General features: G+C 42.4%; 1 protein-coding gene across 4 annotated transcripts in view; it reads right to left on the bottom strand.

Moving 5' to 3' along the window:
* The window catches only part of HSF2BP (heat shock transcription factor 2 binding protein), a 156,078-nt gene that overhangs the window by 120,405 nt on the left and 19,889 nt on the right, over positions 1-15,784 (bottom strand). Inside the window, exon 1 of one of the 4 annotated variants that reach the window (XM_069945045.1) lies at positions 5,815-5,858. The exons of the other annotated variants lie outside the window; for them this stretch is intronic. The gene's annotated coding sequence lies outside the window, so the exon portion shown is untranslated. Of the gene's footprint in view, positions 1-5,814; positions 5,859-15,784 lie in introns of those variants that run through there. 4 annotated transcript variants of the gene reach the window in all.

Below are 15,784 nucleotides of genomic sequence, written 5' to 3'. Positions count from 1 at the left end.
CTGAACAGGTCCCTAAAAATATCTGATTTTGAAATTTTACTGAAAATTTGAAAATTTGCTGCTAATGTTTTAAGCTTCCTATTGTCTAAAAAAAATGAAAGATCGTTTTTCAGGAGAGCTGCTCGCTCCTTTCTTCAGCAAAAAAAGGTTTTTTTTGGATAACTGTGTTAAGATGGTGTCAGTTCAAGCTTTATATCCAATTGGAACTTCCTGTAAAGCCCGTTCTGGATCGTTCCGGACCGGTCCGGATATTCTTTTCCACATTTTTGGATCATACAGTGATATACAATTGCAAATTATTCAGTAATGTAACATTGTTTCTCAGTTTAATACATTTAATATGAAGTTGGGTAGGAATATATCATATCGCATATTAGTCTGGTCTAAACATATAATTAACTTCCCCAAATGTTCCCACTGTTCTGGTTATATATATAAGCTGCAACTAATCTATGGCCATAAAGAAACATATGTCTCCTATGCGTGTTGTTATTAGATTTAATTATATTTTTAATCTGTATAGGATACAATCTCCCACTGTGGCTTCTCCCCTGTGTAACTTCAATAATAGGGTGTGGCTTCTCCCCTGTATGAATTCTCAATCGTAGAATGTGGCTTCTCTCCTGTGCGAATTTTCAGTCTCGGAGATGTGTCCGAGACTCCATGTGTGGAGTATGTCTCTCATATAAGAATGCAATATTATAACGTATAAAAATGCAATATTGTAATATAGTATCAGGGGTCTCCAAGGGGCGGTCCGGGCACTGATCAACAGTCTGGCACCGTACCGTCCGTCGGTGGCATCCCCAATGTAACACAATGTAAATCACTGAACCTATCTATACCATTGAATTTGCATCATAGGGGTATGTTCTCCCCTCATATGGGGGGACTATCTAACCGTAGCTCGTTCTGGATATATACTTAAATTGTGACTCATACGACAGAACTTACGAGTCTAACTCCCCCATATGTTGCAAAGAGGGATCTCCATAGTATTATGCCCAAATCTATATTGGACTCGGTGTCCCTGGAGTAGTCAAGGGGCGGTCCAGGCATTGATATACAATCTGGCGCTGTACCGCTCGTCAACGACTCCATTCGGGTAACCGGTAGTTCACAGAAAGCCAAAGATCTCAAGTTCAGCGTTCAGGCCATGAGGTGTGAGTGTCTGAAACTCAAAGATATATCTGGACTCCTGTCTAGACATTTTAGAAATGAAGTTGCCTCCTCTCCAATCATTTTCCACTTTCTGTATAGCAGCGTATGTCGTACCCCTAAGTCTGCTTTGGTGTACTTCCTTATAATGGGCCGAGAGTGTGTGTTTTTCATATCCTCTTTTAATATTGTAAAAATGTTCTGCTATTCTCTTTTTTAGGGTTCTAGATGTCCTCCCTATATATTGTTTGTGGCATGGGCATTCTATGACATATATGGCATTTTCAGAGTTGCATGAGAGTGTGTCTTTGATCTTATGTTCCCGTCCGTTCACTGTTGATTTTATTGTTTCAGTGAGTCTTTGGAATTGTGTGGCCTTGCAGTTGTTACACATGCCACATCTGAAAAATCCATTTATTTCAGGACAGATAGTTGGCTGTGAGGTGGTATTCCTTTTCCTTACTGTCGGTGCAACTTTGAGGCCTAAATTCGGTGCCCTAGAGTAGACTATGGGAGGTTTTGGAGGTAACAAAAGGCCAATAAGTCTGTCATCTTGCAAGTGGTGCCAATGTTTTGTAATGATTCTATCTACATGTTTATGATTGGAATTAAATGGTAGAACTAGTTTTGTATCTTGACAGAAACTCGGGAAGAAAAATATCAAGATACAAAACTAGTTCTACCATTCAATTCCAATCATAAACATGTAGATAGAATCATTACAAAACATTGGCACCACTTGCAAGATGACAGACTTATTGGCCTTTTGTTACCTCCAAAACCTCCCATAGTCTACTCTAGGGCACCGAATTTAGGCCTCAAAGTTGCACCGACAGTAAGGAAAAGGAATACCACCTCACAGCCAACTATCTGTCCTGAAATAAATGGATTTTTCAGATGTGGCATGTGTAACAACTGCAAGGCCACACAATTCCAAAGACGCACTGAAACAATAAAATCAACAGTGAACGGACGGGAACATAAGATCAAAGACACACTCTCATGCAACTCTGAAAATGCCATATATGTCATAGAATGCCCATGCCACAAACAATATATAGGGAGGACATCTAGAACCCTAAAAAAGAGAATAGCAGAACATTTTTACAATATTAAAAGAGGATATGAAAAACACACACTCTCGGCCCATTATAAGGAAGTACACCAAAGCAGACTTAGGGGTACGACATACGCTGCTATACAGAAAGTGGAAAATGATTGGAGAGGAGGCAACTTCATTTCTAAAATGTCTAGACAGGAGTCCAGATATATCTTTGAGTTTCAGACACTCACACCTCATGGCCTGAACGCTGAACTTGAGATCTTTGGCTTTCTGTGAACTACCGGTTACCCGAATGGAGTCAGATTGTATATCAATGCCTGGACCGCCCCTTGACGACTCCAAGGACACCGAGTCCAATATAGATTTGGGCATAATACTATGGAGATCCCTCTTTGCAACATATGGGGGAGTTAGACTCGTAAGTTCTGTCGTATGAGTCACAATTTAAGTATATATCCAGAACGAGCTACGGTTAGATAGTCCCCCCATATGAGGGGAGAACATACCCCTATGATGCAAATTCAATGGTATAGATAGGTTCAGTGATTTACATTATGTTACATTGGGGATGCCACCGACGGACGGTACGGTGCCAGACTGTTGATCAGTGCCCGGACCGCCCCTTGGAGACCCCTGATACTATATTACAATATTGCATTTTTATACGTTATAATATTGCATTCTTATATGAGAGACATACTCCACACATGGAGTCTCGGACACATCTCCGAGACTGAAAATTCGCACAGGAGAGAAGCCACATTCTACGATTGAGAATTCATACAGGGGAGAAGCCACACCCTATTATTGAAGTTACACAGGGGAGAAGCCACAGTGGGAGATTGTATCCTATACAGATTAAAAATATAATTAAATCTAATAACAACACGCATAGGAGACATATGTTTCTTTATGGCCATAGATTAGTTGCAGCTTATATATATAACCAGAACAGTGGGAACATTTGGGGAAGTTAATTATATGTTTAGACCAGACTAATATGCGATATGATATATTCCTACCCAACTTCATATTAAATGTATTAAACTGAGAAACAATGTTACATTACTGAATAATTTGCAATTGTATATCACTGTATGATCCAAAAATGTGGAAAAGAATATCCGGACCGGTCCGGAACGATCCAGAACGGGCTTTACAGGAAGTTCCAATTGGATATAAAGCTTGAACTGACACCATCTTAACACAGTTATCCAAAAAAAACCTTTTTTTGCTGAAGAAAGGAGCGAGCAGCTCTCCTGAAACGCGTCCTAAGTTTTAAGGATAACAGGGCCTCTTATTCACACGCAAACTTGTTTAAAAGATCCCGAATCGTAGCCATACTCTCCACGGCATCTATCCCAAACATCAGTTTGAAAGAGCGCGCGCTCATCAACACGCGGACGCCGTAACATCTCAGAAGACACCCCAGACGTGATACAGCATCGTGCCAACTCAGAGCACAGAAACCTAGACCTCAGGGAGACCAAATCCATCTATGGTCAGGTCACTACGGCAGCACCGCATCGGTCTACGAGAGCCGTCTTCAGAAGGGTGAGAGGTGGACTATTCCACCACCATTGTTCCAATCTATTTTATATGATTCTAAATAACAGCTATATTCACAAGACATCCGATAAAGACTACGGCCCGTATCACAACATAATATCATTACGGAGCCTTATCTGAGCTATTTTTATTACAACAACCTATAAAATACATAGAACTTGCAAGATAGACTGTTTCTATCATTGCACTGTGGAGATTACGACAACGCTATCTTGCCGACAAATACTAGCATACGGCACAAGGATTCGGGATCACTTGTTTATGTGGATTGACTGTGCTGGGCCCGGCGCAGCCGAATTCCACTGGGCTCATATTGACATTTTATATATATATTTTATATTTTTATCTTTTAATTAACATTTCTCATCTATTGGTATTGAATTATTGTCTTTTAAATTTATAAATTTATGTCTTTTATAGAAGTGCATTTGTAGACATTGATTCACCAGTCCATGAATTTTTTTGTGACATATTAAATATTTAGTATTACTCGTATATATGGTCCATACTATTACAATTTAGATTTCTTCTAGTATACATCTTATATTTTGATTTTTCCAAGTATATGATCGTACATTACATACTATCTTACATAGATTATTATCTCATATAGATTATCTCACCCTCTTCTAGAGCGCCTACTACTTTTCTATTTTCTAAAGGAACATCAACCCTACTGTGTCACCAACAGACAGACTTTACCCACTAATCCTTCTCCTATGTCACTATCCTTACCCACCAACCCTTCTCCTATGTCACTATCCTTACCTACTAATCCTTCTCCTATGTCACTATCCTTACCTACCAAACCACCTCCTATGTCACTATCCTTACCTACCAAACCACCTCCTATGTCACTATCCTTACCTACCAAACCACCTCCTATGTCACTATCCTTACCCACCAACACTGTTTTACACATTATATACAACTATTATAAAGCTGCACTAGAGATAGGGGAATATAACAGGCAGGACCTATTGAAGGAAAAATCAAAAGATCTAACACCACCACTAAATAAAGAAGAGGAGTGTATAAAAAATCCCAATTATCACGACTTACAACAGTCATTTATTCAGTGAATAAATATTGGGACGTACTAAAAAACGATAAAACGATAGGTGATAAGTTAACAGTTAAACCAGTCTTCATCTTTAGAAAAGCACAAAATATAGGGAATTTGGTGGCTCCAACTATAAAAAGTAAAAATAAGACCAACTATAACCAACACAGCAAAGACAGTGGCAATTTAACTATAAAAAATGGATTTTCCCCTGTAAAAGTTGCAAAGCATGCACAGCATCGGGCAAACAAAAAATAGTGCATGAGATCAATGAAGGGGAAACGAAGACAGAGCCACATTACATGCAAATCCAGGGGAGTCATCTAATACATCATGTGCCCATGCAACAAGATCTACATAGCAAGGACAAAAAGACAACTGAATAAACGAATAATATCACATATTTATAACATTAATAGGAAATATAGAGGTCGTCCTCTATCGAAACATTTCACAGATAAACATGGAGGCAGCTTCAAGAACGCTCAATTCACTGGGATAGGCACAGTCCTACCCCACTGGAGGGGGGGGAACTATATAGAACAAAAGTCTAAAGTAGAAACCGAATGGATATTCAGAATGAACCCCCTTATACCCCATAGCATATTATGTAAATCCCTTAGACAGCATATCTAACCAACAATAATAGCAACTGAATGCACTACATTGAAATTTAACATTTTAATTCCTTGATCAACATAAAACATGTTAAATGCATTAAAAGACAATGAAGGAAACAAAACCTGTATCTAGAGTACTACTCTCCCTAATATCACTGGAGAGGTAAAGAGGAGGGGGGGTGAAGTAGTCCATATGAATAGATCTGCATCAAGGCCAAAATTATCTCTGAGGAGGGCGACCGCTGATCGCTGAAACACGTTAGATGTGTGACCTGCATGAACTACGGCAACTACTACAGTGACGTCACTGTTACTCCGTGGAAAACTATTGGACTACTCACCGCATGCCGAGAGTTGGTAGTAGTGGAGCCACCGGCCGGGGCCCGCTCCCAACCAGACACCTCAACACCTACAACTACTGAAAAGATAGAGAAGAATCGAGGATACTATACCACATCCCAAAACTACCAGGTATTCAGCAGTATAGCTATATATCACTAAGGATACTTAAACTGCTTGAACGAACTATTGTCACTATTTATTCACGTACTTTACATAAGATATATTATATACATTTTTATAGGACAGTGTCTCTCAGGAAACCTCTTTTCCATCATTTAAGCACGAACTGTAGCGCTTTAAGTGTACACACATTTTTGGCGTAAAAAAGATTTTTTGTTGTGCCTTTTCCTTTAAAATAGTTTCATATTTATTTTGTACTTCTTGCAATTCTACCAAGACTCACGGGTATCTCATTGTTCATACAGTTGTTTTTCCTCCTCCTTATTCTTAAGATTTTTCTTAAGGCATGTAGGCCTTCATGGCATCCCAAGCAGTTAATACCGAGGTAGAGGACTTGTTAGCTGACAAAAACCATTCTATTTCTTTGCAGAAATCTTCATTCTTATCTAGGACCAGTGTGGATTCATCTTAAATGGTCCAAAAGTCAAGGATTTATGACTCAAAGCCATTTCCAAAAGAAGCCGAGTGTGGTCAGATATTGACCTAGGTTCCAGATTGATTTTATTTATATAAGACACTGCATTTTCATTAACCCCTTAACGACATCGGGCGTAAACTTACGCCCTCGCGCCCTGGTACTTTGCGCATCAGGGCGTAAATTTACGCCCGATGTTTCCCCGATCGCTGCGTGTTCACACACAGCGGTCGGGGAAGATGGCCTGCTATAAATCATAGCAGGCCATCTTAGCTTCTCAGCACGGTGGGTGGTTAACACCCCCCCGTGCTTACGATCGCCGCTATAGGCTGATCAATTCAGATCAGCCAATAGCGGCAATCGGAACATTTCCGGGTCATCGGCGACCCGATGACCCGGAAAAAAATGGCGGTCGGTGCTGTCCGAGGACGGCACCGACCGCCATTACTGTAAAAAGTAATGGTGATCGTCGGGCCGGTGGCACGGCGATCAGAGTCCCACAAAATAGTAAATACCTGCCCTGGACCCCTCAGCTAGGTAGCCGAGGGGTCCAGAGCAGGTATTTGTACATTACTCACCTGTCCCGGGCTCCTGATCGGCGTCTTCCGAGTTCGCGGCGTCCTCGTCTTCGTTCGGGTCTTCGGCTTCTTCCGTGACGTCACGTTCGGCTTCTCTCGGCTATTTTCGGCTCCAGCGTCGGCTTTTTCCGTATTTTGCGCTCTGCTGCCCTCTAGCGGCTGATATGTGTAATACACTTATCAGCAGCTACAGGGATGTTCAGAATGTAGAAAAAAAGATATTTTTTTTTTTTCAAATTTTTTTTTTTTCTATTTTCCGCACCCTATCGCCGCTGAGTGTTGATCAGCATCGCACGAAAGTGCGCTGCTAATCAGCAACTCCTCCTTTTTGGCGTAGGATTTTTTTTTCTATATTCTACTGCCACAGTCTGCTAATAAGTGCCGCACATAAGTGCGGCATTTATCAGCAACTCCTTTGTTGGCGTAGGATTTTTTTTTATACTTACTGTAAAAAACACGTAAAAAACACTACATTACACCACACTACATTGAATAAAGTTTGACACTACACCACTACATACCCCATATACCAATCCCCATATAAAGATGGCCCCCAGGGTGTTTTCGGCGTCAGAGGGATACGTTATTATTGCCTCAGACACCAAAACAGCCAGTGAGGATGAATGGGGGGATCGTTCTTTCCTCCATTCATCCTCATCATCCAGTGACGTGTCTGGGGGTAGCGTAGCGTACGCTGCCCCCCAGACACGTCTTTTCCGCCAGTACCGTCCCAATAAGAGATGACTGTATGGCGTGAAATTCTCCAAACTGTGTGAGCGTGCCTTAGGGTACACTTACAGACTTAGGGTACGTGCACACTGCGGAATCGCGACAGATAACCCTTCGTGCATTCCGCAGCTGGCACCCGCCGGCGGACTGATGCGGGCGCATGTCTCTACCCGTGTCATAGACTCCATTCTATGCACGGGCGGAATCCGTCGTCCATCCAAAGAATGAATACGTTGGACGGAGAGCGGAATCTGCCCGTGCATAGAATGGAGTCTATGACAGTTGTGGAGACGTGCGCCCGCATCAGTCCACCGGTGGGTGCCAACTGCGGAATGCACGAAGGGTTATCTGTCGCGATTCCGCAGTGTGCACGTACCCTTAGAGTGTATGTAGGAAGGGACACCCGAATGCAGCTCCCAGATGCCCCCAGATGCCCCCCCCCCCATCCTCGGAGTTAGTGGGAAGATCGTCCGGGAACTGATCTTCCCACTGCTGGATAAAGGTTACCACCTGTACGGGGATAACTTTTATACCAGCACCCCCTCTTCTGGTCCCTCGCTGCCTGAGCTACTGTAGCTTGCGGCACAATCCGAAAATATCAGAAGTAGTAATAGCGCCCTAATATTTAGCAGCCATGGAGCGGACCCAGCGCTTCTGGATATGAAGGACCCCGGATCGCACCAGGACAACATTTTCCAGGTGACGTCCCGCACACTGGAAAACAGGAGACCCCAGAAGAAGTGCAGAGTGTGGCGTAACAGGGGGATCAGGAAGGACGCCATTTTCCAGTGTGACACCTGTCCTTATCACCCCGGCCTCTGCATACTGGATCGCTCCAAGGCGCACCACACGTCATTGGGGTTCTACATTATCTAAATTCTGTCACTTATTCCTATTTCAGGAGTCACGTTGATCCAGGGATTATTCTGATCGCCAATATGGAGTCGGGAAGGAATTTTTCCCCTGTGATGAGGCTACTGTCGTCTGCCTCACGAGGGTTTTTTGCCTTCCTCTGGATCAACACAGGTTGAGTTTGATGGACACCTGTCATTTCCAACCTTATAAACTAATAATTGGCCTAATACCCCCAAATAAATAAGAATTGTCCCTTTTCCCCAGCTAAGTAGGTATGGCCGCCATTCCCATTAGAGGATGCCATGATGCAATTACAAAGCCTCTGTGCGGCCAGGACAGAAGAAACCCCCCACAAGTGACCCCATTCTGGAAACTACACCCCATAAGGAATCTAACAAGTGGGGCAGCGGGGATATGGCCCCCTGGTGACGGCCACATTTGGGACGTGAAAATGAAAAAAATTGTATTTTTTATTTTCTCGGCACATGTTCTACGTAAGTGCCCGTCACCAGTGGGGTCCATATGCTCACTGCACCCCTTGTTAGATTCCTTATGGGGTGTAGTTTCCAGAATGGGGTCACTTGTCGGGGGTTTCTACTGTCCTGGCAGCACAGGAGCTTTGTAATTGCGACATGGCCTCCATCCTCCATTCCAGCCTCTAAATGGCGCTCTGTCCCTTTGGTGACTTGCCCTGTGCCCATATGGCACATTATGCCCACATGTGGGGTATTTTCGTACTCAGGGGACACTACCCTACACGTTTTGTGTTCATTTTCTTTTTTAACCCCTTGTGGAAATGGAAAAAAATCAAGGCTAGACCAACATTTAGTGTAATTTTTGTAAAATTTTTACTCTAAATCATTAATCTTGTCATGATTTTTTCATTTTCACAAGGGGTTAAAAGATAAAAAAAAACATTTAATGTGTAGAGCAATTTCCCCTGAGTACGGAAATACCCCACATGTGTACATAAAGCGCCATTCGGGTGCAGGGTAAGCCTCCGAAGGGAAGGAGCGCCATTTGGTTTTTGAAGGCTGGATTTGGATGGAATGGATTTCGAGGGGCCATGTTCCATTCAAAAGGCCCCTGTGTTGCCAAGACAGTTGAAACCCCCCACAAGTGACCCCATTATGGAAACTGCACCCCTCAGGGAATGTAACAAGGGGTGTAGTGAGCATATGGACCCCACTGGTGACGGGCACAAATGTGGAACAATGTGGCGTGAAAATGAAATATTACATTTTTTTACACTATAATGTTGGTTTAGCCTTGAATTTATCATTTTCACAAGGGGTTAAAAGAGGAAAAAAAAACAAAATGTGTAGAGCAATTTCCCCCGAGTCCGTAAATACCCCACATGTGGACATAAAGCGCCGTGCGGGTGCAGGGCAAGCCTCCGAAGGGAAGGAGCGCCATTTCGTTTTTGAAGGCTGGATTTGGAAGGAATGGATTTCGAGGGGCCATGTTGCATTCAAAAGGCCCCTGTGTTGCCAAGACAGTTGAAACCCCCCACAAGTGACCCCATTATGGAAACTACACCCCTCAAGGAATGTAACAAGGGGTGTAGTGAGCATATGGACCCCACTGGTGATGGGCACAAATGTGGAACAATGTGGCGTGAAAATGAAATATTACATTTTTTACACTATAATGTTGGTTTAGCCTTGAATTTATCATTTTCACAAGGGGTTAAAAGAGAAAAAAACACACAATATGTGTAGAGCAATTTCCCCCGAGTCCGTAAATACCCCACATGTGGACATAAAGCGCCATGTGGGCGCAGGGCAAGCCTCCGAAGGGAAGGAGCGCCATTTGGATTTTGGAGGTTGGATTTGGCTAGAATGGATGATGAACGCCATGTCGCCTTTACAGAGCCCTCGTGCTGCCAAAACACTGGAAACCCCCCACAAGTGACCCCATTCTGGAAACTGCACCCCTCAAGGAATCTAACAAGGGGTGCAATGAGGATATGGACCCCTTGATGACGGGCACATTTGCGCCATGAAAGTGAAAAAATGAATTTTTTCCCTTTCACGTCACATTGTTCCACATTTGTGCCCGTCACCAGTGGGGTCCATATGCTCACTGAACCCCTTGTTAGATTCCTTGAGGGGTGTAGTTTCCAGAATGGGGTCACTTGTGGGGGGTTTCCAGTGTCTTGGCAGCACGAGGGCTCTGTAAATGCGACATGGCCCTTGAAATCCTTTTCAGTGAAATTCAGCTTCCAAAAGCCAATTGGCGCTCCTTCTCTTTGGAGGCTCGTCCTGCGCCCGCTTGGCACTCTATCGCCACATGTGGGGTATTTCCGTACTCGGGAGAAACTGCGCTACACATTTCTTGTCTTTTTTTGCCTCTTATCCCTTTAAGAAAATGAAAAAATTGAAGGCTAGAACAACGTTTTAGTGTAAAAAATAAATTTTTCTTTTTTCACGCCATATTGCTCGGAAAATCTGTGAAGCACCTGTGGGGTCCAGATGCTCACCGCACCCCTTGTTACATTCCTTGAGGGGTGTAGTTTTCTAAATGGTGTCCCTTTAGGGGTGTTTTTTAGGTTTTGGCACCCCAGAGCCTCTGCCAACCTGAAGTGGTACAGTCAGAAATGACCAAATATAACGGAGGCATTAAAATTCACTAGGCGCTCCTTTATATCTGAGGCTTGTGGTTGCGTCAAATAGCGCAATAGGGCCACATATGGGGTATTTCTATAAACTGCAGAAACGGGACAATAATTATTGGGGTGCATTTCTCTGGTAATAGGTTTATAATTATGAAAAATATTGGATTACAATAAAATCTCTGCACAGAAAATTAAAATTTTCAAATTCCTTACACACTTAGCTTTTATTTCTGTGACTCCCCTAAAGGGTTTAAAACACTTTCTGGATATGCTTTTGCAGAGTTTGGGGGGTGCAGTTTCTGAAATGGGGTGCTTTGTGGGGCTTTCTAACATACAGGCCCCTCAAATACACTTTAAACCTGAACAGGTCCCTAAAAATATCTGATTTTGAAATTTTACTGAAAATCTGGAAATTTGCTGCTAATGTTTTAAGCTTTCTATTGTCTAAAAAAAATGAAAGATAGTTTAATAAATGCCGCCAACATAAAGTAGACATGTTGCTAATGCTATTTAATATATAATTTATGTGGTATAACCACTTTCTGTATACGCAAAAAAGTTTCAAAGTTGGAAAAATGCATTTTTTCACATTATTTGGGTTTTTTTCATAAAGATTTGTTATGAGTATCGACTCCAATTTACCAGAAATGTAAAGTACAATATGTCACGAGAAAACAATCTCAGAATCAGCCGGATAGGTAAAAGCATCCCGAAGTTATTAATGAATAAAGTGACACAGGTCATATTCATAAAATTTGTCTCTGTCATTAAGGCCATTTCAGGCTCTGTCCTTAAGGGGTTAAAGATCACTAGATCTATCCTAGAGGCAGCTTGATGAAAAGTGCTATAACACGTAATGGGTAAAGAAGGGTAAAGCATATGCCATGCGTCGACCCAACCCGCCTCAGAGCAAAACCTCTTGAGGGGGGTTGGGCCAAGGCCCCACCCAGAGCGTCTCCCTCTATGGTCTTTCTGATTGTCCCACACACAATTATAAAAGGATAAAAGCGCTATAAGCCGGGGAATGGAGCGATTTTAAGGAACATATATTTGTTAACAATGGTTTGAATTTTTTACAGGCCATCAGATACAATAAAAGTTATACATGTTACATATCATTGTAATCATAACGACTTGAGGAACATATGTAACAAGTCAGTTTTACCCCAGGGCGAGCGGCGTAAAAACAAATACCTCCCAAATAAACCAAATTCCTCTTTTTTTCAATTTCACCACATATTTATTTTTGTTCCTGCTTTTTCAGTGTACTTTATGATAAAATTCAGCCTGTTATTGCAAAGTACAATTAGTGGTGCAAAAAATAAGGTCTCATGTTGAGTTTCTAGGTGAAAAATTGCAAGTGCTATTGTGAAGGTGACCATGAAGGGTTAATACTTTTGGGAAAAAACATTGTATTCTTTGAAATGCCTTCAGCTTTGGAACCACTTCTAGCTGGACAAGACTGGTCTACGAAACATGTTGGAATGTTGGCAGCCCCCCCGAGAGGACACCACCCTGAACTCACAAAAGAAGAAGATGATGTCTAATAAATAACCACTAACCAGCTCACTGCGCCGAACAGGATATAGCTAACCATTTATGGAATAACCAATCACAGTATTACATGTATACTCTTTGTGACTTGAAACTCCGCCTATAATGAAGGAACATATAATCAATGTGAAACTAAATAAAGGAGAGTATACTTCTAGCTCAGCTGAGAGAGAAGGCAATACCAACTATTTTTGTCTGGTGTTTTCTCCTCGTCGCTAGCACTCAGCTTTATTCAATTTGGACAGGGATAGTCACTTGGGAATAAGGTGGATGAAAAGGTAAAATTCACCTTATCACTATGGCCTTTTAAAGGGACTCTGTACCCACAATCTGACCCCCCCCCCTTGTACCTTCGGATAGATGCTTTTGATCCAAGATCTGTCCTGGGGTCTGTTCGGCAGTGGATGCAGTTATCATAAAAACAACTTTTAATCTGGCAGCGCTGTGTCTAACGGCCGGGACTTACATTTGTGTATGCATTAGGCTGGCACCACCTCTCCGTCCTTCCTCCACGCCCTCCTCATTATTAGGAATGATCAAGGAACATTTACTGCTGTTTGAGCTTTGCACAGGTGTATTAACGATCCAGCCCATGTCCCGGGCTAATACAGGTGGGGAATAGGAAGCAATCTGCCTGGAGTATTCCTAATGATGAGGAGGGTGGGGAGGAAGGACAGAGAGGTGGTGCCAGCCTAATGCATATACAAATGTAAGCCCCGGCCGTTAGACACAGTGCTGCCGTATTAAAAGTTGTTTTTATGACAATAACTGCATCCCCTGCCGAACGGACCACAGGACAGATCTTGGATTAAAAGCAGCTATCTGAAGGTACAAGTGGTTTGGGGGGGTCAGATTGTGGGTACGGAGTCGCTGTAAGCACAAGGAGGAAAAATATAAATTACTAACCGGTAATTTCTTTTCTTTGAGCCCATGACGGCACCCCTGGAGAGGTCCACCTCCTACTCCCATTGGACAGGAAACAGGAAATCCCTGAATCTTTAACCCCTTAAGGTCAAAGCCTATTTTCGTTTTTGCGCCTTTGCTTATTCCATTTTAAGTTTAAAAGTCCATAGCGCTTGCATTTTTTCACCTAGAGACGTATATGAGCGCTTATTTTTTGCGAAACCAATTGTACTTTGCAATGACCGGCATTATTTTTCCATAACATATGCTGCGAAACCGGAAAAAAATCATTTGCGCTGTCAAATTGAAAAAAAAAAACGAATTTGTTTTGATTTCGGGGAGTTTTGCATTTACGCCGTCCGTCCTATGGTAAAACTGACTTGTTATGCATGTTCCTCAAGTCGTTACGATTACTATGATATATAACATGTATAACTTATATTGTATCTGATGGCCTGTAAAAAATTCAAACCATTGTTAACAAATATACGTTCCTTAAAATCGCTCCATTCCCGGCTTATAGCGCTTTTATCCTTTGGTCTATGGGGCTGTGTGAGGTGTCAGTTTTTGCGCCATGTTGTGTTCTTTCTATCGGTACCTTGATTGCCCATATACGACTTTTTGATCGTTTTTTATTACATTTTTTTCTGGATTTGATGCGACCAAAAATGCGCAATTTTGCACTTTGGAATTTTTTTGCGCTGACGCCGTTTACCGTGCGAGATCAGGAATGTGATTAATTAATAGTTCGGGCGATTACGTGCGCGGCGATACTAAATATGTTTATTTATTTATTCATTTATATTTATAAAATGAGAAAAGGGGGGTGATTTGGACTTTTATTAGGGGAGGGGATTTTTTAATAATAAAAACACTTTTTTACTTTTTTTTTTACATGGACTAGAAGCCCCCCTGGGGGGCTTGTATATACATAGCACTGATCTCTCATAGAGATCAATGCTGTGTATATACACAGCAAAGATCCATCAGATCGGTCATAGATTGCTATGGCCTGCTGCAGGCCATAGCAATCTATTGCCGAGCCGGGATCAGCATCATTCCGACGCTGAGGCCCGGCACGGGCAGAAGAACGGATCTCCCCCCGCGATCGCATCGCGGGGGGGAGATCCGACCCACTAGACACCAGGGATAGTGTGCATAAAGCACTTCAATGCAGCTGTCAGGTTTGACAGCTGCATTGAAGTGCTTAATTAGCCGGCGCGGCAACGGGACCCGCGCCGGCTAACAGAGGCACTGCCCGGCTGCACGTGTCAGCCGGGATCAGCGCCGTTCAGAGCGCTCTGAACACCCCCCGCGGCGCCATGACGTATCAGATACGTCATGGGTCGCTAAGGGGTTAAAAGAAGCAAACTCCCTCCTTTCACCAGAATTTAGCAAGGACCTAGGAGAGGAGCTCAAAAGACAAGACACAGAAAAAAAACAACAAAAAGTTTTTTTTGTTTTTTTTTTAATATTGTACACTATATACAAATATATATTGTCTATTTTAATCTTATATATATATATATATATATATATATATATATATATTTATTTTATTTATTTATTTATTTTTGTACGATATAGGGTGGGATTTAGGCGGGGTGCCGTCATGGGCTCAAAGAAAAGAAATTACCGGTTAGTAATTTATATTTTCTCTCCTCGCCCTATGACGGCACCCCTGGAGAGTAGACTAGGAATATCAGCGCCTAGTGAGGGACTACAGCTTGTAATACCCTACGTCCAAAGGTCAAGTCTTCTGTAGAGGACAACTGAAGTCTGTAGTGTCGGAAAAATGTATGTGGGGTGCTCCATGACGCTGCACTACAGATTGTCAATAGGAACAGCTGCTCTTTCTGCCCAAGAGGTCACTACTGCCCTAGTAGTGTGCCCCGAACCCTGCTGGTGCTGGCATGTCTCTTGCTTTATAGCATTCCCCAATAGCCTGCTTAGCCCAGCTGGCTATGGTCTGTGTAGAGGCCGTCTTACCCTTATTCTTTCCCTGAAAGGAGATTAAAAGGTTATTGCTTAAATGCCACCCCTCCGTAACCTTTAAAGAGTCACTGTCGTATTTTTTTTTTTTTGCAGAAATCAATAGTCCAGGCGATTTTAAGAAACTTTGTAATTGGGTTTATTAG

This window comes from Dendropsophus ebraccatus, chromosome 11 (assembly GCF_027789765.1).
Source record: "Dendropsophus ebraccatus isolate aDenEbr1 chromosome 11, aDenEbr1.pat, whole genome shotgun sequence".
Lineage (NCBI taxonomy): Eukaryota > Metazoa > Chordata > Amphibia > Anura > Hylidae > Dendropsophus > Dendropsophus ebraccatus.
Note: the sequence above shows the minus strand (reverse complement) of the source record. Positions and strands in the feature narration are given on the sequence as shown.